The sequence below is a fragment of the Melospiza georgiana genome, chromosome 25 (genome assembly GCF_028018845.1).
Source record: "Melospiza georgiana isolate bMelGeo1 chromosome 25, bMelGeo1.pri, whole genome shotgun sequence".
Classification (NCBI taxonomy): domain Eukaryota; kingdom Metazoa; phylum Chordata; class Aves; order Passeriformes; family Passerellidae; genus Melospiza; species Melospiza georgiana.
In genome coordinates, this window is record NC_080454.1 from 2731959 (window position 1) to 2758476 (window position 26518).

A 26518-nucleotide genomic window follows, 5' to 3' on the forward strand; every position below is an offset into this window, starting at 1 on the left:
AGTGTTGAGGGTTTTTTGCAGGACAATGGACTTATGCAACATATGCACAATCCAGCCTTCATAGAAACTGAGTAAGGTCACTATGCCCTTGAAGGACACAAAAGGAGAAGAACACACTCAGAAGCAGACGGTTCAGGATGCAAAGGCAGACAAGAAAACCGCAGTGAGATGCATGAAGAAGAAAGACTAACTAAAATTACCTCAAATATCAAAATGCGTGTGCAAAAAGGATTTAACCAATCATGTATTAGCCTGAGGTGTGAACAATAGAGAACAGTATAAATATGGCTTGCTTTTTGTAATAAATTGGTTTCACTTGATCATATTGATCATGGTGTGATGTCCCGTTAATGATCCTCTGCACCTGGGGACCAGAAATGCATGCAAGCCTCAACCCCAAGAGACATTATGAATTCAAACAACATGGCCATTAACTGCTTTATACCAACACAGAGTAATGGCAACTAAAATGCAGTCAGAACAGGGTTTTTTCCACTCTCTCTCAAGCCCCGCGTGTTGGGCACCAAATTTTGTCCTGGTTTAGGGCAAATTTGGGAGAAAACCTCCAAAGGGGCCCCTCCAGAAAGCAAACCCACACAGCCCCTCCCCCCAACTGGTTCGGGAAGGATTCCCTGGAGAGAAGTGGAAAGAACCTGTTTATTTAACAGGCACAGCCTCCCCAGCACGCAAAATGAACAATACCAGGTGATACCACTCTTTCACCACTCTGAAAAAGATGACAAATTCAGAAAGTCTCTCTTGGGAGTGGTCGCTCTGTTATCAGTCCCTCTGGTGCAGGAGTAGCTGCTGCAGCCACAAGGTGCAAACTCTCGGTGTTTCCCAGGTCCCAGTCCAGAGCAGGCTTGAGTGGTTCCAAAAAAGGGAAAGGAAAAACAGTCCAGGGAAAAATTTGGACTGCTTAGCTAAACTAACTAATGAGCAGAAGCAAAAGCAAGAGCAAAGCAAAAAGCCAAGCAAAAAGCAAAAGCAGCACCATGTACTGCCCTGTCTCTGTGTCCCGCCAGCCGTGGGGGAGCGGCTGATAACAAAACCAAAACAAAACTTTCCTCTTCAGAGCCAGTCTTGAAGGCACAGAACATAATATCCAGCATAAAGAGAACACATGAATGGGGATACAAGCATCATAACGTCACCCTAGGACAGCAAAGTTATTCCAAACTGCCTCCCAGCAGCCCCTCCTCACCGATGCCATCTGCTGGGGCTGTGCCAGCTTCAGGAGATGCCTCCAGGGCCTGCATTACCTGTGTGAAAAATGCATATTGTATGACTCGTTTTTCACAAATATTAAAATGAATATTATATGTGTTGTGTTAGAAAGTTATGTTGTACGAATTTTCTTAAGTAGTGTCTTAAATCTAGTCTTAGGGTATAACATAATGTTAAAATAGAAACCATGCTATGTGAGATACTTTTTTAAAGAAAGGACTCACAGTGAGATAGCAGCCACAGGACACCTAAATCTTTCAGAGAAAGATAATTTATTGCTCTCTTATCAGAACAAACAAACTTCTTCCCGCCTGCTCTGACATGGAGATGCCGTCAAGATTCAGAGGAAGAAGCTGACACTGACCAGACAGAAATCTGTGTTTGAATGGAATTTGTGCATCATGGATGAGGTGTATGAATATGTAACAGGTTATTGTTTTTAAGGGTTGATCCTCTGTTAAAGTGTGTCTTTTTTCAGGCTTATTTTGCCCAGAAAAAGGTACTTGGACATCCATAACGCTTTGTTCTTATTGTCTTGTATTGTCCTAAAACTCAATTGTCCAAACTTTTACTACCCTAATTATATGACTCTTTTTATAACAATTTAATTACTATTAAACTTTGAAAATTTTAAAAACAAGTTATTGGCATTTTTCACTCAGTGTCTGACACACAACATCCCATGTAGCAATGTTTCTGGGGGAGCCATTTACAACACGGGGGGGTTACAGGATGTGAAAAACACCAATCACTTGTTTTTTAAAAATTTAAAAGTAATAAAATGGTTATAAAAATAGCAATATAATTAGAGTAATAATAATTTGGGTAATTTGGATTAATATTTGCGAAAAGCCAATCATAAAATACTCATTTTTCCCACAGGAGGACTGGGCTCCCCCAGTTATTCCCTGCACAGGCGGGACCCCTCCCTTCCCCTCAGAGCTCTCCCGCGCTGAGGGGCCGCTGCCGCTTCCCGCCCTTCGCGCCCGCCCTCAGCGGCCGCCGGGAGCTGGGGCCGCCCCGGCCGCCCTTTTATCGGAGCCATGGAGAAGGAAAACCGCTTTAAATTGTTCATGCCGCGGCGCCTGAGCGCTGGGCAGGTGTCTGCGGGCAGATCCCAGGTGAGCCCTCGGCCGCGGGGCCGCTGAGGGCGGTCCATACCACACACACCCCGGCCGCCCCCTCGGGCTGTGCTGCTCTGGAGGCCGCGGCTGAGGAGGGGACGGGGGGAAAGCGCAGGGGCCCTTCCCTGGGGACACGGGGACAGTGCTGGGCCCGGGGAATGCCCCGGCAGAGCCCCGGGCTGGAGCACACACATACCTGCCCCTTGTCCTGGCCTGGAGCACACTGGAGCACACACACACGTCCCGGCATAGGCCGGGACGGCTTTTGCACTCGACTCATTTCTGTGCGTGTGCCTTGAGTGGCGTATGCACAGACATCTTCGGTTTGAATTTCAAAGACTTTTGTTGTTGTTTTCTATCAAAACTGAAGGAAATCATCTTCTCGAGTATCCGCTCTGTGTTGTCAGTCCGTGTTTGATGTGGGTAATTCAGCCCAGAGAGCGAGCAGGGCTCTGTCGCATGCCGGGCTCTGTGTACAAATCACCAACGGGACGGGACTGCTGAGGAACTGCCTTGAGCTGTTTTATTTTCCAGCATCAGTCTCATGGAATGGTTATGATAATGGGAAGATGCCAGCAGCTCACATCCCAGGCAGCAAAGAACTTAATGTTACAACTTACTTTAAAAGTAAAAAACTTTTAAATACCAATCACACAAAACAAAAGCATATTGACAGCAGTTCTACCCAACCATTATACGCACATGTACCTTTGGTTAAAACAATGCTTGCTTATTTTGAATACAATACCTGCTTGTAAACCTTAAAACACAATGCACACAGCTCCATTCTTAAGCTTTAAACTTCTTAATACCTCCCTAGATAAACCTTTCTGTAACTTAGGGAGTTATTCTGGCCAAGCATTAATACACAGACCATTGTTCTATTTGTCCTTACTTTTCTACTTTTTACATAATGTCCTTACTTTTCTACTTTTTACATAATTTTTCCACTGACCTATCTCATGGCTGCTGCTTGGCTCTGATCACAGTTCTGCTGTCTCTGAGGCCTGCCTCTTGCAGCTTTCCCAAAACCCTCTGATTTTATGGATTCCCACAGGCCCCGCTCAGATCCTCACACTGGCATTGGTGTCTTGGTCTCGCCAGATCAGGTGTGCAGTGAAAATGTTCTGTCCCCACACTGAGTTATGAGAATGCAACAAGTTATTTTTTCATGTCAAAGCTCCTTATGAAATATGTTGAGATTCAAACAGGATATTCTGACATCAGATGAGTTAGCTGTTTACAGGATGAACTTCTGTGACTGAAAAAACTTATAAAAGAGTATTTTCATGCTGAAACATAATCAGATGTGGTTTAGAAGTGCCCTTGGAAGTAAAGCAAAGAAATATCAACTACTGGTCTTCAAAAAAGTAGTCTCCTTGACTCCTTTGCCATGCAGCAGTGCCCAGACAGGCAGGAGCTGCTGAGTTCCCTGCATTGAAAGCTCCCCTTTGGCCACAGTCTGTAAATCAAACTGCAGGACACCAACAGTTTGATCAACCACTGGGAAGTAAAAAGTGAGTTCCAAAGCCATTACCAGTACCATGGGCTTTGAAAATTGTAGGCAGCTGTTTTATTAATGATAAATTCTATTTTCACATCATCTGTAGGGATTTTTTCCCTTGAATTTTACAATTCATTTTTTACAAATCTGCCCATAAGGAACTAATTCTTAAATTTGTGCAGGGTTTCAACAGGTGCTCAGATGATGACTTTAAGTTGCCATTCAATGTGTCGAGCCGTGGCAAAATCACTGATTCAGGTACGATTGGAATATTTGCCATGCACCTTCTTTAGATTTGTATATATTGTCAAGTTTTAATTTTCATGAGTAGTCTCACAGTTTCATATCTGTAACTGTTAAATACAGTTTCACTGTTACTTTATTTAGAAATACAGTGATCAAAATCTCTTCCTGTTTCAGATACAATTTCACAGCAAGTGAAACTTTTCTCTGAAGTAGATGAAGAGGTCAGCTAAGTATCAACTCTGCACATCTCATTCCTTGGGGTCTTTTGAATTTGTTCCCAAACAGTGCCTAAAGCTAAAGGAAGTAGTCAAAAGGGAATAATGTTTTCTGTCTCCTGTTTAAAGCTGAATCACTTAGAGGAGATATTTGTGATTTAGTGAACATGCCTGGAAAAAAATCTTTAAAAATTAAGGTGATTGCAATATTGTTGTTGTTTTTTCTTTGTTTCAAGTGCCTGCAAAGTCTATGAGCTTTAATTAGAGTAAGATTTAAACACTTAAGCATCCTTGTGGAACTGGTTCTGAATATTCTGTTGAGGGGCAGAAGGGTTGAAGTCAGAGTATTCTTTGGAAAACTGAAGTGGATTATCCCAATTGCCTTGTCTGGCTTTATTTTATCTGTAAAACAATGAATTCAGTAGTTTCCTCAAGTACTGGGTTCTTTTCACAGTGTCTCTACCAGCACATCTCTGCTTTAGCACAACTCAGTACAGCTCATTTTTTTTGCAATAGCTTCTGTACTTTGCAACTACAAAACACTGTTTGCTACCACAAAATAAAACACATTTCTTGTGCTCTCTCTGCTGATTTTCATATCTCTGACAACTTTTTAGACTTTTTTAATCCTAAGCTATTGAAGTACCATCAGGACTGTAACAAAACTGTGGTGCAGCCAGAACAAGGATGTTGTTTGGGGCTGTTGTAAGTGAACCAAAGGGCCCTTGGGGCTTGTGTGTTGTTCTCCCTGCCTCAACCACTGGCCCAGCACTGCTTGTAGGGCACTTTCAAGGTGTTCTAAGGGCACAGGGGTGGTGGTTTTCCTTCCTGCTCCGTGTGTGAGCAGAGAACTGCTGGGACACTTGGATATTTATAAACCCATGGGTCCAGATGGGATCCATGCCAGGGTGATGAGGGAGCTGGCAGATGAGCTTGCCAAGCCTCTCTCCATCATTTATCAGGAGTTGTGGCTCACTGTGAGGTTCCAGATGATTGGACACTGGCCAGTGTGACACCCATGTACAAAAAAGGTAGGAAGGAGGATCCTGGTAATTCCAGGCCAGTCAGCCTGGCCTCAGTAGCAGGTGAGATAATGGAGCAGTTCACACTGAGTGCTATCACACTGCACTCCCAGCATGGCCAGGCTATCAGACCCAGCCAGCATGGCTTTACCAAGGGTGGGTCATGTCTGACTAACCTGGGCTCCGTCTGTGAGCAGGTGACCGCCTGGTGCATGCAGGAAAGGCTGTGGGTGTTGTGTATCTGGGCTCCAGCAAGGCCTTTGGCACTCTCTCCCACAGCACACTCCTGGAGAAGCTGCAGCCACGGCTGGGCCAGGAGCTCTCTGTGCTGGGCTCAGAACTGGCTGCATGGCCGGGCCAGAGAGTGATGGTGAATGGTGCTGCATCCAGCTGGCAGCCAGGCACCAGTGCTGTCCCTCAGGGCTGTACTGGGACCAGTTCTGTTTAATATTTTTATAGATGACATGGATGAGGGCATCGAGTCCTTCATCAGTAAATTTGCAGAGGACACTAAGCTGGGAGCTTGTGTTGATCTATTGGAAGGAAGGAGGGCTCTGCAGAGAGACTTAGATCAGTGGGATGGATGGGCAGAGTCCAGCGGCATGAAGTTCAATAAGTCCAAGAGCTGAGTTCCACATTTTAGCCACAGAAGTCCCCTACAATGTTCCAAGCTGGGGACAGTGTGGCTGGACAGTGCTCAGGCAGAAAGGGCCCTGGGGGTGCTGGGGACAGCTGGTTGAACATGAGCCAGCAGTGTGCCCTGGTGGCCAAGAAGGCCAATGGCTCCTGGCCTGGATCAGGAATGGTGTGGCCAGCAGGAGCAGGGAGCTCATTCTGCCCCTGTATGGGCACTGCTGAGGCTGCACCTTGAGTGCTGTGTCCAGTTCTGGGCCCTCAGCTTAGGAAGGACGTTGAGATGCTGGAGCACATCCAGAGGAGGGCAGCAAGGCTGGGGAGGGGTTTGGAACACAAGCCCTGTGAGGAACGTCTGAAGGAGCTGGGGCTGTTTAGCCTGGAGAAGAGGAGGCTCAGGGGTGACCTTATGGCTCTCTGCAGCTTCCTGCAGGGAGGTTGGAGCCAGGTGGGGTCGGGCTCTTCCACCGGGCAGCACTGACAGAACCAGAGGACACAGTCTCAAGCTACAGCAGGGAAGGGATAGGTTGGATATTAGGGAAAAAAATTTCACTAAAAGAATAATGAAGCACTGGAATGCTCTTCCCAGGGAGGTGGTAGAATCACCATCTCTGGATGTGTTTAAAAAAAGCCTGGACTCTTGGTGCTGTAGTTGAGGTGTCAGGGCATAGGTTGGACTCGATGATCTGAGAGGTCTCTTCCAACCTCATTATTCTGTGATTCTGTGATTCTGTGTGTGTCCATGGCAATATCACAGATACTCCTGGGCAAAGTCTCTGAAGCTGCTTCTACTTAACTCAGCAGTGTCTGTCAGAAGGAGAGGACAGAAATGGGGTGAAGAACCTGCTAGAACAAATTTTGGCTTCACTGATAATTCTGGCAAAATTTTTATTGATTTTGGTGGACTGCAGTTATCCGTGTCTTTAAGCCCATCTATTTGGTGATGTCTGAAGTGGGTTAGGGATATTTCATTGTATTTGTTTCTCCTATGTGCTCTGTAATGCCTTTTGATACAGAGGATGCACAAAGATTTAAACTTGGGCTCCTGATCATATATAAGCTTGTATCACCATCTGTGGAAAAAATATTACTCTTGTGATGTTTCTAAGAGATAAATACATTATCTACAACAGTATTAATTAGATATTATATACTATTAATTAGATAGTGTTTGAGATTAAATTGTGGAACCTGTTTTAATAGAATCCAGAAACAATGAATGAATTGTTCTCAAAACTCTACACAAGAGGCTGAAAATATCAAGCAGTGGAAACTGACTGTGGAAAGTGAACTAAACCAGAAAGAAAGAAAACTCCAAGAGAACAGAAAGATTATTGAAGCACAGAATAAAGCCATTCAAGAACTGCAGGCCAGTATTGTATAGTGTACATTGAATAGATGAAGTTCAGTGCTTCCTGATTCAGTATGACACTATTATTGATACAATTAAATATTAAAGACTGTTGCAGTTTGGTTTGTGTCTTGAGAAAATGATTATTTTGAGAAGTTGCAGGCACCTGTCCTGTGTGAGGGTGTGTATGAAGAATATACCTGTAAGTGTCTCATTTGCTGGTAAATTATTGTTCATTAATTATTGCATCTTTCATGCAAAAGATGACTCAGCGTGTAATACCAGATAAAACAGACTTCTGTCTACTGATGCCCAAAATTACTTTTTCATGAGGGATTTGAGAAGTCAAAGTGCATTTCTAATAGATTTTTCAATAACAGTGTCTTTTTGCATTTGTTCCCTTTGAAATCAGATTGAAAATGAGAAACTCCATTTGAAACTGGAAGATGAGATATGTGAAAATAAAGATCTCTTGAAAGAGTAAGTAATAGAACCAAGGATATATTTTTGTGGTGGAAATAATCAGTTTCCATGTGGGCAGTTTTATGTAGCTGTTAAATTTTGAAGGTCATTTCCATTGTTACTCCTTAGGTGCACAAAGCACTGTGCACTCCTGTGCAAACATGATATTTTTCCCTCCCTTAGAGCTGCTGCTTCGAGGCATCTGTGTAATCTGCTCAAGGAAACCTGTACTCACTTCACAGAGAAGACCAGCAAATGTAAATGCTTTTTTAGTTTTTATTTATCAGAGTAAATGTGCTTCTAGCTTGCTCTAAATTCACAAACAGAAGAAAGAAGAAGAAATTTCTTGTGCTGTTCAGAAAAGTTCTCCAGTTGAGATCGACTGGATGTGGCTCTCAGAATGAGAAATGAATTTTAAGTGGCTCACAAAATTGGAAGTGAAGCCCCAGGTCTAACAGACTGGTGGTTTGTAATGCTGAATGCAGAGGGCTTTTGAAGGCAGTGAGATTGTTTGCTGCAAGGTTGCCAGCCTGGGAGCTCTTTGGGTGCCCAAACAGTGCTCCAGGTTTGAGGCAGTGCCCACAGCCCCGACTGGCACTGGAGCCACTGCAGAGCAGGGCAGGGCTCCTCAAGGCTGCCCAGCCCATTGAAGCTTTGCAGTCCCATCCACACTCTGGGAATATATTCAGACATAGGAAGTGACACTTCATGCCTGGTTTTAGGCAGTAGAATCTACTCTGAATTCCCAGCACTCTGGAACAAATTTTCAGAGCTGACATTTCCTGTTTTCAGCCATCACACATTTGTGGGGAAAAAGGGTCTGAACCCCAAGGTGTAATGAGTAACTGGAATACTTCTCATGAAACGGAACAAGCCAAGACAGTTGGATAACTTATTGAAGTTTAAATTCTTGAGGTTTTAAAATATGTTATTGATTGGGAATTTTACTTTATATGCAATTTAGAATTGTTATTATAATCATTAGAATTTTACTAACTTGATCCTGGATACTTAAGAAGTGTCTATTTCTTTTTAGCCTTAATTCTATAAACACTTGTATATAGTTGTACTGTTCTTTTTTGATAGCTGTTTCTTTTACTGTTCTCTTTTTAATTGTTTTCTTAGGAAAAAAGAGTATCAATTACAAAAGTGAAAGGAAAGAAGGAAAATATGGACATGGAGTGTTGCAATTTTATAATGAAAGCTCTGTGGTTATAGGTATCTGCTGATAAGAAGAAATTCCATGCTAAACCCTAGATTACAGTTTATAAATACTAACAGTTTTGATACATAATTATTCAACAGCATTATTACTATAATAATTAATATGGTCGCATAAACTGATCCAGAATTACACTTTTCACAGAAAAAAATATCTTAGGAAGGAAATTTAAAAGCTGAACTTGCTTAATGTGTCAATGAAACAAACATTTTCCCTAGAGTCTGTAACTTTTGGCACCATGCTTCATAATGACTTATTTAGTAAGAATGGAGCTGATAATTTCTTTGTTAATTCATTACGCTGATTCAATACAATGGCTTGGCCAGCAGGCATTCTTGTTCAAAAGAAAAACTTTCTCATATGTTCTTGCTTTGATAGATGAACAGGAAAAGGAAGCAACAATACAATTGTATGAGGAACTTCACAGCAACATAGAAGTAAGTGAGCAAGCTTGATGAAAGGAATGTGAGTTATGTGAGCTGAGCTGAGTTCCATGTTTATGTTGGGATACTGTTTTTATCCATCATGTGTGGGTCTCATGTCATGTGTGATGCAGGAAGTTGGGTTTTCAATCCCTTTTCAAGAATTATTTTTGTGTTTTATCAAACGCATTCAATGGAGAAGGTGCAGCAGTGTGTGGGATGTAGATCCCTGTGATCTGGGTGATGTGTGCTTAGTGCTGGGTCACTGCCACAACTTCTGGCTTTTTTTGGGCTCTTTTTCACCTCCCTGCTGGTTCCTCAGAATGGCTGAGGTGGGCAGCAGCCCCTGGAGAAGTTCCAGGGTTTCCAGTATTGAACTTCAAATATTAATTTTTGTTTTTAGAGAATGACAGTGGCATTTGAAGAGCTTCGTGTGCAAGCAGAGAACAACAGATTGGAAATGAGTTTCAAATGTGAGAATTCTGTTTATTGAGTTTATGCAGCTGGCTCAGTTTTGTACTTCATAGCTTATGTCACTCATGCAGTGTCAGGGCAGAGAAATGTGAAGGGCTGGAATGGTGAGCAGCTCACACTGAGACACTGGGACCCTTCTTTTATTCATGCTGCCTTTGGTCACTGCCTGGCCCCTTCTGTTGCTGTTCCAATGGGCCAAAGCTGGAACTTTATTTCTCAAATAGTCACTCAAAATTGAAGTTTTGTCTGTGAAGTACAGTCTAGAGATCAATACTTACTTCCCATAGTTTGTTTATTTAAATGACAATGCACTAGTGTATAGCTACAGAAACTTTAGCTAAATGCTCGCTCTCTGTATGTATAGCCTGCTATGTTCCTGTTTCATTCTCACATGCTCTTTTCTGTTTGTATTTTGATTATAAAATCAAACATTGCCTCAGCAATTACTCTTGGGAAACAAATGGTACAGCTGTACAATTCCAGGCAATCTTAAAGTGGAAGTTGTATTGAACTTGGAGTATATTTCAGCTAGAATGTTAACTATGGATGTTACTGTATCTCTAAAGTAAAGGAAGAAGCAGAAAAAGTGGACAAGTTTGAGAAAGAATGCAAACTGGAAGTCAGTCAAAAGGAAAAGCAGGTTTGCTCATTTTACCACCTAAGATGTAGAGCTTTGATTGTGCCTAAAGGGGCAATGCAAGAGGCAAGAAATCTTTCTGGGTATTAGTAAAAAAGACAAAATAACATCTGAAGCTGCATTTAAGTCAAATTCTGCTAAGTTTAGTGATGTTTCAGTACCTTTAGTCTACTGGAATTTATGGTTTGATTTTGAATTGGAGAACTTTTTTGTTTAGATTTATGTGACTTGATCAATATTTGGCTAAGATTATATCTAGCCAAATATTATCTATCTATCTATCTATCTATCTATCTATCTATCTATCTATCTATCTATCTATCTATCTATCTATCTAATCTAACTTGAATGACAGCAAAATGGCTGCTTACCATACCTAGAGTACAAATGAAAATTAATATCTGTCCATTTTCCAGACTTCATGATGATATTTCTTGCATTTTCCTAGATTTCAGCTCTTACCATACAGAGAGATGAAAAAGATGATGTCATAAAAGACATCAAGGCTCAGCTGCAGACGTCACAAAATAAGATTGCTGACTTAATGGAAGCAAAATGTAAGAGTTCTGCCTGCTGTGTTTAAATGTAATTGTTTCTAGAATTGAAATGTAATTGTTTATGATTGTTTATTTATTAGATGTAATTGTTTATAGAAGCGTAGGAAACAGGGCCATGATAGTCTTATTCTGTTGCTGGTTGGCAGCAGAATTTTGGGACTTTGAAGGCCTTATTTTTGTTTGGAGCAGGAGCTGCTCATGTGGGAGCAGGACTGGCAGGGCAGTTTTTAGGGGGAGTCAAGCAGTGAGAGCTTTTGAAAATTGCAAGGGGAAAATGTGTTGCTTCAGTTTTGCAAATGTACAGTCAGGCAGATGTCACTGAGGACACTTTTCAGAACTTGATTTTCAATATTTTTAAGCCATCCATATTCAAATTTGATATATTACTTCATAGTATATGATGTCAGTACCATTGGTCTCTGTTAAATTCTTTAAATGTATGTAATTTTCCATTTTTAGCAGCATTTTTTAGTAAATATCCTATTTTAAAAATATAAACATCTTTTTTTGTTTAGTACATAATGAAGAAATGTTAAAGGAATCCCAGGTCAGTAAAGAACATTTGAGGGCAGAGCTGGAAGAGGCTAAAATTTCATTGCAAAAGGCAGAGGTACCCCTTGCCTATAGTTTTACAGTAGAAATAGACTGGATGAGTATTTGCATAAATAATTATGGATACTTTAGACATGAAACAGCTGTAGCTGTTTGTTGCAAAACATTTGTAGAAATGATATCATGTCTTGAAGGTTACTCAAAAGAACTTGTAAACTGAATTCCAGACTACAGTGAAAACATTAATTCAGGTCACTGGAGAAAAGGAAGAGCAGGAGGAAGAATGTAAAAAACTGAAGGCTTTGCTTGCAGCCCTGACAGAGGAGTTTGAGACTTCTGTTGCCAATTTGAAAAGCTTGCTGAAAGAAGAGCAAGATAGGTAAATTAATGAGTTTAAATTCCAAGAGCGATCTTACAGGTTGCAGTCTATGACAAAATCAAGAACAACTGAAAATGAAGCTGAAATTTGGAGGTTTTTCTCACACAGTGGTCTAAATGCAGATAATTTAATGTAATTTTTTTTTTGTTTGTGATAGTTGATACTGTATATAAAGTAAATTTTTGCCCCCTCCAACTTTCATAATTCTCTCTTTAGGAAATACAGATTTCTGTAGGTATATATTTGTTTACTTTTATTTCTGCTGTTCTGAGGTTGTACAAGTGAAATTTGATGTGTGTTGCAGGCAGATATATCATCTGCCTGGTGAAAGGTAAATGTTCTTAAAGTGCTTGTGGTAAGACTTTGTCTTCTTGTCCTGTAAGTTTCAAATGCAGTGCTTTGTACTCTACATTTGGGGTTTTTAATTTACCATTTCCTTAGATTAAAGAAATCTGAAGATGATTCAAAGCTGCTTACCTTGGAGCTCCAGAATAAATCTGCTGAACTGGGTAAGGGTTGCAGAAAGGCACAAAATGAGCTGGGCAGTAATAAAAATGTTTTCTGCTGTTGTCTGGAAATGGACTGTCTCTGGTAGTTGGGAAATGATTTTACAGTGCCTGCACCTGTCAGGAATGCCTGGATTTATTTTTACTCAGCTGATCACTTTTCTTTGGGGGTCGTTGGTGCTGGCAGCAGCCAAAGGGCAGTGCTGTGCACAGCTCCAATAGTCAGACCATTCATGCATGTATTCCTCTGGAGGTAATTTTGGTTTGCAGCTCAGAGCAGCAGCACTGCAGGTGCCAGGAGTGACTTCTGCAGCAGAGATAAAACCCTCCCATGGAGGTTTCTGTGACCCTCCCCATGCTGGAAGTGGAATGATGCTGGCAGGGGTTGTCTTTAAATATCATCAATTTGATATTTATCCCTTGGTTTCTAGGGATGTGCTCCTTAGTCCCCAGAGTAAGCGCTCTGCCTTGCTGTTGAGAACTTGTAAAAAATCCCAGAATTGTGAATGTGCACATAGAAACCATTTGGAAGTTAGCAACAACTGGTTTCCTTTCTCAGCATATCCATGAAATACCTTCAGCAGTTCAGATTTTTTTTCTGGAACAATGCAGGTGCATCAATACTTGGAGAATACTCTAGTCTTACAGTCCATGGTTTATTTGAAGCTATAATTGTGGACAACATAATAGGCTCTAAATTTTATTTAAGATAAATATTTAGTTTCTCTTCAGATATAGATTTGCTAATGTCTGAATCATTTTTTCAAGTCTACATTTAGATTAAGTCAAAAATTAGCTTTTCAGTTTCTTAACCTTATCCAGCAAGTTCTGAGAACTGGGTATTGCAAAAGGGGAAATGTTTTATCCTGCCTGCTAAATAGGAAAAATCATTTCTATTCCATTAATTTTACATTCCATGTGCTGTAGAAGAGATGACTAAAGTAAAATGTGATAAAGAAGTGCAACTTGAAGAGCTGTCAGAAACTCTGGTAAATGTTCATTTTATTAATCTCATGGCATTTGCTCTTCATATGAAATTCCTCTTGCTTTGTAAGTATCTTAAATGTCATAAGTAAACTCCATCTAGTCAACCTTAACATTTCTACTAAACTTTCTCACACACAATTTCAGTGCTTTCTTTGAAGAACTTCTTCATTGCCTCTGTTTTCCTTGTCTCCTGTGTTTTTGGTTTTTCTTGTCTCACATGTTTTTGGTTTTCCTTCTCAAGGCTTTTGGTTATTTCCTTCTTTGTTCATGCCCATTCAAAGGCCACTCCCTCTGGATATAAAGTTTTCCCATTTTTTCTTCCTTCCAGGAAGGTGATTAGCTCTGGCCTCTGTGAACCCTTCTGTGCTGTGACACAGGCCCATTTTCTGTCACAGAAGTCTGAGCTATATGAAGTACACTCTTAACAGAGGTTTATTTTCATTATGATTTTATATTTACAAGCCTAACAAGAATCCATATCAACGAAAGTTAAGATAGTCTGAAGTCAGGTGTGCATTTTACTGTGTCTGCGTGTTGTTATAATCTGTGCATTGAGTGTTCTGAACTGAGTTTCACTCATTTTCTAAAGTGGGCAAATTGGAGGACTTTTATTGAAGAAGAATCTTGAGGCTACTGTGGAAAATTTGCAGAGAGAGAAAAATGTGGAGAGAGAAATGAAAATGCTCTCCAAATGAGAGAGGTCTGAAGCAGGGCAATAGTAACATGTTTTTAGAAATAGTGAAGTTACACATCATGACTTGGATTCAAGTTTATACATAGAAACAGCACCCAGAGCAGGGTCCCAGCCCAGGTAATGAAACTCACAGCAGGGGACAGACATGAACAGCACTGGTGTCACAGTCCACTGTCTCACACCACTTCCAGATCCCAGCAGAGACTGGAAAGATCCAATCTGGATAATCCATGGCATGGATGTTGTTGGGTTCTTCTGAAAGCCTTGTGCTCTTAGCTCACATCTAAAAACCTCCAGCAGTTGGAGTTTGCACATGGATACTGAAAACTCTTCCTTTTCATTTTGCAGAAAGAATTCCAGGATTTGAAAGCACAGCTGACATGTACAGCTGAGAAGGAACAAGATTATTTAAAGCAGCTTGTGACTCTGAAAACAGATCTTGAAAAAGAGGGGTATGACCATTTTGAAAATAGAATATTGAATTCGTTTTGGTGTAATATAGAAGTTGCTTTAATCCACAGTGAAATGAACTATGATTGTTTTGAACCACATATATGCCATTAATTATATACTTACATTTCTAAATTCCACTTTCTCTATTTGTATGTATTCTATGGCATATGTAGTTGTTCCATATCTCTCTGACTTATTTAACAAGAAGAGAAAGTTTCTGAATTCATTGTTAATCTTGCTTTGAATTACATCACCTTCACTAACCATTATATTTATATAAAAGTTGACTCTGATTTTCTTTCCTTCTTCTGTCACCTTTTTACATCTCTCTGACTCTGCTGCAAAGCTTATATTTGTAGATAAAGACCTGGACTTCTTTCAGCATGGAATAACACTTGATAATGGGTATGTTTAATTTAAAAGGAGATTTCAAAATGCACTTTCTTATTCCTCTTGGCCATTTGTTTTAAATTAGGTTAAAGAATGAACAGCTAACAGTGTATCTCAGTAAGCTTTCACTAGAGAAAGAACAAACAGCACAAGAGAAAAATGCTGTGGCTTCAGAACTCCAGAAACTGCAAGAACAACAAGAGGCCAGTTGTAAACTTCCAGCTTTCTTGAAAGGACAATACTCAATTTGACAAATTACTCAGTTTTACAAATTAGATGATGAGCTGCAACATGACTTGGTTCTGTAGAGTACCTGAGCTATTTTTTGTGTTTGAATTGGAAAGGAAGCGTATTTACACTTGTGAACAAGGCAGGTCAGTGTGCTTTGGATGTCTTTGAGGTTTTTAAGAAGTCACTTTGAATTTTATTTCTTTGCTGACACATGGGTCTTTATTTAGGATAGTAAGAAAAAAGAAGAAAATACAAAGCAGTTAGTTGAAAACCTAGAAGAGGCAAATAGCCAGCTAAGGCAAGTAAAAACAAATATTAATAACTGATATTGTTAAAGGACTTAAATAATTGGTTGTGTTCATATGCTGCTTTCTGGGATATTTTGATTAATGTTTTTCTAGATTACATAGCTAAACAGAAACTATTCAGAATTGCTGTTGGCCAAGTAGAAATTTTCTCAGATTAGAAATACCAATTGCTACAGGAACAATGTTTGCCATCATTTTGTATTACATTGTAGGAGCTGTCTTGTTTTGCATTAGACATCTCAGGTGGGAAGGAAATTCAAATGGAAGCTGAAGGTTATGGATTAAACGTGACAAGGCAAAACTGGATCAGAGTTACTCTCTGTATCCCCAGTTCAGTAGGCAGCTCCCATGTTTCACAGCTGCATTGCAATAGTCCAGGTCAGGATGTATTTTCCTTGGGTTCCTGGAACATCTTTTCCTACTTAAAAGAAGTATGGACAGTTCACATATTGACTTACTGGGCATGTTGCTGCATTTTAAGAACATTTTCATTGAGCAGCTTATGAAGTTCCCATCAACATTAGCAGCTCTTTTTAGAAAATAAAATATGGGTTTATTAGTAGTACTGAAAATAAGTTAAAAACAATAAATAAATATTTACTAATGCTTGTTAATTTGGCACTTAGAAATGAACTGGAGTCTTTGAAGGAGAAAATGGCAAAGCCAGGTGAAGAGATGAAAAGTACACTGGATGAAAGAGAAGAAAATGTATGTCCTGTGTCATGAAAATATCTTAAAGAAGCTGGAGGACAGCATTCAGTGTAAGATCTTTGTTGGGGTTTTTCCTGCACAGCTCTGCCTGGGGGATGTGATCTCTGCCAGAGGTTTCTTCTTTCCCAGCTGCTGCCAGCTGTGCCCTTGTGTGTCCACATGTGAGCCCTGGTATTTCAAAAGACAAGCACAGTCACTGGGATGTTCACTCTGTGCTGAAAGTTTAATATTAAAGATTTGTTTGTTTTCAGACAAACGCTTTTCTGTTTTTTCATACACCCACTCAGTGATGGATGGGCTCTGGATTAGCTTTTTATATGTAGTGTGAGTTTGAGCTTAAATAGATTCAAACATTTTTACTTTTCTTTCTATTGGTTCAAAGCAACCTGGGGTTTTTAGCAAATTTCAAAATTTCATTGTAAAAGTCAAAGATTTACAATTGTCATTTCAGGTTAAGAGTATTGAAAATGAAACTTCAAGAGAGGAAATGCCATTGAAGATTCTAGAGAATAATTGGGAAAATTCATTTTTTCATGGATGTAGGGAACTTGATACAAGTGCATTTTTTAAATTGTGAAGATACTGGGGTTTTTTTCTTGTTCTTTCTTAACTCTATAACCACTAAGGAACTGGTTCACTGCTATTAATTAACATCTTATGGTACTTTATGGCTAAAACTCTGATTATTCTAACATGTCAGCTGGTGTTTCAGTCCCATTGGAACAAACCAGACTGGTGCAAGGGCAGGTTTGAGAACATCTACAGGAATTGCTCACATAGGGAGCCATTTGTAGAACTTACTAATTCATGTCTGAAATATCTCTTTCAGATGAATAATTTAAAGAAACAGATGGAAAATAAAACCAAATGCATTGAAGAGTTGCAGCAGGAGGTGTGTTGAGATTTTAAATGTCACAAATACATAAACACATTATAGTTTGGGTTGCTTTTCAGCAGGTTTGTGTCTGCTGTGATGTCTTTAGATACACCTATGTAATTTAAAAATTCTCCTTTCTTATCCCAACCCTGAGCAAACTAGGGAGTCATCTTAGGGATCACTTAATTTGTTAAATGAGCCTTAATTTGAAAAAAGCAATTACAAAAATAATATCTTTAATAAACTTCTGCTCTTTTTCATTTAGTGCATAGTGTTATTTATGTACTTGTAATGAGTACCTCAGTTACCACTAGTAGAAAAGAATTCTGCACTGGCACAAACTGTAGTAACTTCACTGTAAAAATAAATAACTTGTGGTTTTGGTCATGAACATCTTCACACTTTCTGTCAGCAGCATCTTAGTTTTAATTCCCATTCTGCACCTTATTTGTTATTCCCTGCTGCTGCTCAGGAGGAGCCTTTCTTAAGGCCATGAAGAAATAGTAATTATCACAGAAATTAGCTGAGCATTCATTTGTTTGAAGAATTGTTCTGGAACCTGAGCTGCACAACAGCTGAGAGGTATTTGCCTGATGAAAGCTGGAATTTCTTGATGCAGTTAAACCATGACATAATTCTATTAATTTATTAAGATACAGTGCTTGTTTTGTTTTATTTCAACAGAATAAGGTGCTGAAGAAGAAAATTACTGCAGAAAGCAAGAAAAGCAATACTTATGAAGGGAAGGTAGGTTTAAATAACATCATGTAGAAGACGAGGTGAGTGTTTTTAAGTCCCACTGTAAATAATGATAATACTTATTAAATACATTCTGAACTGGTTTTTGGATCTGGGATACAGACTTTGCCAGAATGAGCTCATAGTTTTTAGAAGATGCTTCCATTTTTAATCATTGGGCGCTGACTATTGGACATTTAAGAGATGGATTCACATTGCAATTAATGGTGTTTCCAATCTGTTCCTTTACTTTTTTTTCTTTTGTTGATAGTGGACTGAACAGGGTTCAGCAACCTCATTGTAACAGAAAAGCATTTAAAAGACATATATGTATATGTGTGTGTGTATATATATATATATGTATATATATATATATATGTGTGTATATATATATATGTGTGTGTGTATATATATCTTTTTAGGCTGTTCTTTAAATGTGTTCTGCAGTGGCAATCCCTCTGATGGGAATATTGTGTCCAGCTTTGTGTACTGCACTTGGAGCAAAGTGGACTTTTTTGAGGATATTCATATGATAAACTTAAAAGGAAAAACTGTAATCAAAATGCACTGCTGGGAGAAAAATGTACCATAAAACCTGTGAAAATCTGATACAGATTTACAAGAGAGGGAATAAAATCTCCATCTGCATTTGTTTTTTTCTGAGGCATTCAGAGCATTTAGGGTGACTGCTTAGGGCAGTCTTCCCCATTGTGCTGTTGCCATTGTTCCTTTGAGTATTTTCTAACTCACTTCAGGCCAAAGTTCAACTCTTTATTAAATAAAAAGCTGAACTTTAAATAGGAAACACTTTAATCATATACCTGAAAAGTAACAGTGTTTGTGCTCAAAAATAAGAGGTAAGAAAAAATCATCAACATAGTAATTCCTAAACAAATAACAGCAGCAATTCTGCATTCTCCAAAGGTGAATAAATTGCAGTTAGAGATGGAAAATATGAACAAGCAACATAAGGAAGAAGTTGACATCTATCAAAAAGACATAGAAACAAGAAAAGTAAATGAAAATAAACTTCGTGAAGAGGTGAGAGGTGTTAATTTTTACTGCAATTTAAATTTTTTTAATGTAAAATATTTTTATGAAGCTTTATTGGCCAGACTCCTTGCTCATATTTCAGTCTTATCAACATAAATGGAACTTGTTGTGTTTGCCTGTGAGCAAAGCTTTAGTACATTAGGTGCTGAAGTTGAAGTATTTGAATTTGTCTTTGAAAATCAGAACTCCATTGAAAATTCTTTCTTTCAAGATATAATTCAAAGAAATTCTACCCTTGGTTGCAGTCAGCCCAGTTACATTAGATTATAACTTCTCCCATATTAGTATTTTTCTGCCCACACATTTTCTGATGGCAATAATAAGAAATGTTAGGGCAGAGTGCTTGAAATGTACTTTTGGTTTGCAGTGAGCTTGCCTGCCATGGCTGTACCTTTGATCTTGCCCATTTTAACAATCTGCAGAAAAGATGAGGGATTGCAAAGGGATCTTGAAAGCAAATAAAGCCCAAGTGGGACTGCAAACTTTGTACCCACAGGGGGAAGAAGAAATTAAGATTTAAAGATTTTAAAAAAATATATTGTTATGTTGATTAATGAAATGCAATTTATTACTGGCAGGTAGAAAAGATGAGGTTGCTTTATGAGGAAACTGCAATGATACAGAGAAACTGATGCCAGATGTCAGCACAAGATAACTGAGATGGTGGCACTGATGGAAAAGCACAAGGTCAGAGATTTTCCTGCTTTCTGTGGTTTGCAATGGGTGATACCATGTCAATACCATGTTTATAACTTGTGACACCACATTAATGACCTTTCAAAAGCAGAAACAGGCCTGAGTCTTGGAAAAGGAAGATGAATACATGCTGGACTTTGCATCACCTAAAATCAAATTCATTTGAAGATTTTGAAAAGATTCCTATGGGCAGATAAATTCCAGTTGTCTAAACTTCTGGGATTTTTAGATTTTTTTCAATTCAGGCTTCCTTTGATACCATCTGAATGCAATATTTTTCAGTATCAGTTTGGCCTCTTTCTCAAAGGTTACCTAGTGACTGTCAGCAGCTTAGCCTGACACGTTTTAGTTTACCTTTCTATTCCTCATTTTGCAATATCTTTAGCAGATACATTAATAAAGATGACACAGCTGGTTCTTAGTGCTGAGCACATATTGCTGCACAGAAATAAAACTGTGCCAGTCCACAAAATAATAGTTGAATTGAGCATTTCCTGTTTTACAGTTTCTGCAGAAGCATCAATGCACCTTTTCTTTATGAATCTTAAGAGCCTGGTTTGAAAAAATGATGTTTAAAGACTGGATAACTCTATAATTGTAACATTTAGTCACATGTTTTGAGCTTGTTTGTTGGTTTGGTTTTTTTACTACAGAATGAATATGATAAAATGGTTGAAGAAAAAGATGCAGAGTTAAAAGTATATAAAATGAAACAGCAAAAACAGTTCTCATCAGAAGGAGCCCTGGTAAGGAGCACTTTGCAATGGTCAATAATTCAGTGAAGGGGCTGATGTCCTTGTGTAGTGGTTTTATACTGGCTAAGTGCCAGGCACACACAAAAAAACATTCACTGATTTTTCTCTGCTATTGTTGAGCAGAGGAGGGGAAAGAAAAATTCAAGGACTGAGTTGAGATAAGGATTAGGAGAAAAACACTTTGAGGGTAAAGCAGATTCAAACTTAAATAGTATCAAAAAATTATTATTAATAGAATTAAAAGTGAGTAATGAGAATTAATATAAACCTTTAAAACACCTTTTTTTCCAATCCCTCCTTCTTGCCCACTGTCAGCACAGAGAGACAAAAGATGTGATCTTCAATCAGTTTGTGACTTCTAAAAATCTTTTTTCAGTTTGCTTAGAGAGTTTCTTTTTCCTGCTGTGCTCTGGGGTCTTTCCCACCAGAGACATTCTCTGGGAACTTTTCCAGTGTGGTTTGAATTTTTACCAGTAGCAGTGCCACCCAACCTGCTGCAACAGATCTTATTCTGGGCACTAAAAACTCCAAATGTTTCTAAAAATAAATTGCAGTAACAGTGTGTTTCTGTCTGCTCCTCCAGATAGTGGGTCATGTTCTGACTCCCCACTTTGAATAGGAAACTTTTGTTTTAAATATTTAGATTGTGCCCTCTCACCCCTGCTCTCCCAAGGGTTTTAAGGTATTACCTTGAACACTTATGATCAAATACCTGTTTCTGACAGTGCTTCAGTCTTTGTTAAACAAGCTAAAGCAAAGCTTCAAGTATAGGGCTGAAAAGCAAATAGAATTATCTTTTGTATCTAATGAGTGTCCCTGTTAATTACTGTCTCACTTGGGACTGTTTTCCTTTTTCTGGGCTGTGCATAGTTAACCCTGTCCTTTATTTAATGGTTTGTAGGAAAATGAGCTGTCATGTTTGAAAAAGGAACTGTCATCCCTTAAGGAACAACTGAAAGCAGAAGTGGAAGAAAAGGTGGAGTTTTTTATTCCCTGAGCACTGGGGGTGACAGGTGTGGCCTGGGCTTGTGCTGTGGGAGAAGTTGGGTAAGAAATGAAACTGAACAGAAAAACAGTGACTTTGGAATTCTGGAGTTGTGCTAAATCTGGTCATAGATTTGTGTGAACTTTGTAACAGTCTGTGATTATAGATTATATATAAATAAACAAACAACAAAACAAAACTCTCTTTTATTTTTGGTAATTTTAACTGTCTAAAGCAAAAAAGTTCCCTAAACTGCAGGGTTTTTTTCAGTGACTTTTGAATGCTGGGGTTGTACTAAACCTGGTCACATTTTTCATATTTTTGTGTGAACTTTGTAATAGTCTGTGATTATAGACTGTGCTCTGTCATTACACCAAGAAGATTTTTAACAACTGAAATCAAATAAATATTTCCTTGCTGTCACATAACTCTTTTGTAGGAGAATCTTGTAAAAGAGCACTCTGGCAGTATGATTCCTGACAGTGAAAAGAAACACAAGGTAACTTCAACTTTTTAATTGCTTTTACAATTTGGTAATATTTATATTTGTAGAATCAATTGAAGTGCCATGAGAATTTATTTACATTCAACAAAAGACATTGGAATGCTTTTGACTTCAAACTTTTTAAATTATAGAAAATACAAACTTATGATCCTAGGACTCCTAAATCTTGTTTAGATCTATACAGTGAATCTATTCATGTAAAAAATAGAAAGTCTCCAAATTATATTCCTAAAATTAAAAAATTAAAAGTAAAAATAAAAAATGTGTTCATCAGAACAGGAAGTCCCTTGGACAGTCCAACATTGAAGTTTTGTAACTCCTAACAGTGAATTTTTCTTGTTGCATTTTTCTGCCTGTATTTTTTACTTCTCTGTAGATGATTTTTTTTTTCCCCCTGGGATAAGAAGGGATTTTAAAGGGTCACACCATTCCATGGAGAGATTAGACAGCAGTTTCTGGAAGGGCTGCCAGCGTGTAATTTTTCTTGCTCAGTTGTTGATTTTTTATGTCTCTAGAATTGTTTTACTTAGTCTTACAAAAGTCCATTTGTAAAGGCACTTTTCCTCTATGGAAGAGAAAAAAGCTGATATAGCTGTAAAAATGGTCAAAGTAGTCCTGACTGCAGAACTTACCCTTCTTCCCTGTCAGGAGTTCACTTGTGGTTTTCATATTGGAACAATGGAATCCAGCACCATTTTGATGTTATCTGTCTAAAAAAGGACTGCACTGGACCATTCAATGCTTCTCAGTTTCACTTCTAGTGAAAAAACTATTTTAAGTAACACCAATCTTGATGTAGCTATCAATCTTTCTCTGAAAGCCTTTTCCTGCAGTTTTGTTTGTTCCCATTTTCGTTGATGTTTGATAGAGTCCAATGTAGTGGCTACAGTTCAGAATAACCTGAATTTCTGCATATAAGCACGGAGAACTTAAATACAATGTGCCATGAAACTCAGCTCTTCCATAGCTTCCTCTTCATTCTCCTCATATGGCAACAAAAATAATATAAAAAATTATATTTCCACCCCACCCCACTTTGTTTGGGTCTTTGCTCCACGTTTGGATGGAAAGAGAAGAGTTCCACCATTTCTCTCAGGTGAATTCTTGGACACTCAGACTGTAAACTGGGTCCTGAGTTTGGCTTTAGATTCCATATTTACCCCATAAAATATGATCTAAAAATAGAAACATTTTCTTTCCCGGACATGTTATAAAGACTCCTCCAGTGGATAAAATGCAGAGTGGAAGAAGCACAAACCTGCCTGCAGGGCAGAGCAGCAGGAAAAAGCAGAAAGTGCTTGTGCAGCTGGACACTGAGTCAGACAGCTCTGAGCACACTGACCTCCCCGTAAGAGTCAGAGAACAAATCATGTGCTGAGCAGCTCTTTGTGCTCACTGCTGGGGCTGAGAATGGAAATAAAGAGTTTGGGCTCCCACATTCCAGCCAATATTTATCTGTATATTTTTAATTTATTGGTTCTTTCTGGAATTGTCATTGTATGTACATAATTAACATTCTTTTTATTGAACTTTATGCCTCATAATGACATCTTAACTTTTTTTTTCATAGTTTAATATCCTTAGGGGGGAAGAGAAAGTATTTTTAATATAGTGTGACTAAGTAACTTTTAATTTAACTTTTAACTTTTAATTTAATAGAGCACAGTCTCGGAAGAAGAAATGTTTAAAAATTTGTACAAAGATTATCCACAAGCTTCACAAGTACATTCCACAGCACCAAAAAAGGTATGTTAGCCTTTCCTAAGATTAAATCAAGCAGTTAATCAGATTGTTTACAGAAACTAAAGGATGGCTTTATTTTCCTTCCCAGAGCCCAGCTCCATGCAGTGTGAAATCTCCAGGCTCTGCTCTGAAACTCAAAACCATGAGGAGAATGTGCGAGGCGGGCTGGGCTTCGTTTTCCAAAATGGACAGAAAAAGGAAAATTAAGGATGCTGTAAAGCTCTTTGCTTAAAATGCAGAAATGCCCAGTGCCCTGGCACTGCTTGCAGGGTTGTTTTTCTCTCAGAGTTGGTTGCATTTTTCTGTCATACTCAGTGTGTTTAATACTATGTTCATTCCTTTACACATATAAACTTTAGAGATCCATAACTGCAACCCTTGCAGAGCATTTTCCACCTTTCCTCGTGCTTCAAAATGTTGGGACAAAAATTGGCCAATTTTAAATTTGGAAATAAACAGAACTACATAGAAAGTTGTTTCAAAGCTGTTTCTAGCATTAGAAATTCTAGTTTTAAATAACTTCTGTTCTTTTACATTTACTCTGTTTCTCTTAACACATAAATACTTAGTGGAGAAAATGTAGCTGTTAAATGTATGTTCTTTTACTGAAGTCCTCTTGCTTTTTCCTGCATTTTAATGGCTGTTAGACTTGTCTTTTAGATTGTTTTATTTTCAGTATGTTAAAATGGTTTTGAAACGTCTAAAATTTCAGTAGAATTAATTGTATTTAAAAAGATTTCAGCTTCATAAGGAGTGAAAGATGCATCTTATAAGATTGTGAAGACAATGTTAAGATGCCATTAAATTGTTTATCTGAAATATAAAGTGTGGGACTATTTGTTGTTGCTTTACATATTTGAACACAGACAGAAATCACCCACTGGCCTTCCTAGGGACCAGCAAGGATAGTTTAGAACATCTATTTCTGTATTAATCCTTGATTAATCTTGGTTTCACAACAATGACAAACCCTACTTCAGAGCCTAGACATAACAAGAAAACTACAAGTACATCTTAAAATATCATGAAAAATCAAAAATCCCAAATGCAGCTGAAGTGGGAAGCAAAACATATTTGTTTTTTTCTTTTTGTGTAGTCTTAGGGATAGGCCAGTAGTTTGGGTTCCTTATGTTGAGCTGTTGAGCAGTGATGTAAATGAGATTTGCTAATGTATGTAGCTAACAAATATTGTGCAAAGACCTGGAAGAATATGCCGTGCTTTCCCCATGAGCACCTGAAAGTGAAAAATGGAAGTTTGTACTGCCCACTTCTAGACTCAAACAGTAACTAATCAATTAGAGCCTTGGTATTTTTTAGGGACATGAATCCATGGTATATCACATAATTCTCCTGATCCTGTGAGTGTGTCCTGTGAGGTGCTGTGTCAATCACCTGAAAAAGGACAAAAATATTGCCAGCAACACTGCAGAAAGCTTGCATGAAATGCAAACAGCAGGGGAGGGTGTAAAATTACATCTGCCCCTTTCTGTGCCTGTTTTTATTAATGGATGAGGGTGCCCTGCTTGTGGCCATGGCAGCAGTGCACAGCTCCATCTCTCCTGTCTCTCTCTCTGGCCTCAGGCCCAGTTCCCTGGAGCACCCATGGGGGAGAATCCAGGGAGTGAAAGAGACAAAGGGCCCAAACTCCTGGGCTCAGGCACAGACAGGTCTATGGGGGAAGGAAAAGCTGTGCAAGGAAGCAAAGCCAGGAATTCATTCCCTGCTTTCCACGGGCAGGTGAGTGTTCGTCCGTGCCCAGGTGAGCAGGGCTCCAGCCCAGGCAATGGTGACCTGGGGGCACAAATGCCATCACTGCCAGCATCCCCCCCTTTCTGCTCCTTCCCCCTCTTTCCAGACTGATCCTTCTTCCACACGCTCTGGGAATGCCCTGGGCTCGAGTCAGGGTCCCTGTCCCAGCTGTGTTTCTGCCCCTTTCTGCTGCTCCCCCAGCCCCTCGCTGCTAGGGCAGGATGAGGAACAGGAAAGGCCTCGGCTCTGGGCAGGAACAAAAACGTCCTGGAACCTTCCCTCTGTTTCCAGGCCAAACCCAAGCCCTGCCCCAGAGAAGCCCCTGGAAAGGAAGTTCAGCCTCCCCAGCCCAAAGCAGCGCTCAGAGCCCATCCCAGCCCCAGGCACTGCCTTCCCCAGAGCGTCTCCTCTAGGGCAGAGATGGCCCAGCAAGTGCCAGGCCGGTGGTGATTGCAGCTCGGGGGAAAACAGGCGGGAGGGGATCCGTGCTGGGAGTACCAGTGGTGCTTTATGGGCCAGCACACCCAAGGGCTCCAGACACAGAGAACCAGGAACAAAGCAGTGTCCATGGTTTTATATGGGACAAGGGAGGTGGAGCTTTAGTGTTGCCATGATATTTTCTGAAAAATCCCTTTGCCAGGAGTTTTCTCCTGAGAAGCTGAGAAGCCTCAGAGGAAAAGAAAAACAATAATTATCTGCTGCTGAGGAATGCAACAGGTGCATCTTTGATTGGTCCATGTTGGTTGTTTCTAATTAATGGCCAATAACAGTCGGCTGGCTCGGACTCTCTGAGAGTCACGAGCTTTTGTTATCATTCTTTTCTATTCCTTGCTGGCCTTCTGATGAAATCCTCTCTTCTATTCTTTGAGTATAATTTTAATATATCATTTTCTTTTAATATATTATAAAATAATAAATCAGCCTTCTGAAACATAGAGTCAAGATTCCCATCTCTTCCCTCATCCTGGGGCCCCTGCAAACACCACCACACTTTGGCTCTGAGGACCAATGGGCAGAGGGAACAAGGGCGGTGCAAGGCGGCACAAAAGGGCAACAACCAACTGGGATTCAGGGGAGGATCTGCAGGGAACCGGAACCAATGGGAAAGTG

General features: G+C 39.4%; 2 pseudogenes; one reads left to right on the forward strand and one right to left on the reverse strand.

Annotated features, from left to right (window-relative positions):
• The window catches only part of LOC131093333 (zinc finger protein 850-like), a 628085-nt pseudogene that overhangs the window by 561468 nt on the left and 40099 nt on the right, over positions 1–26518 (reverse strand).
• Positions 2271–23891, forward strand: LOC131093323 (synaptonemal complex protein 1-like; annotated as a pseudogene).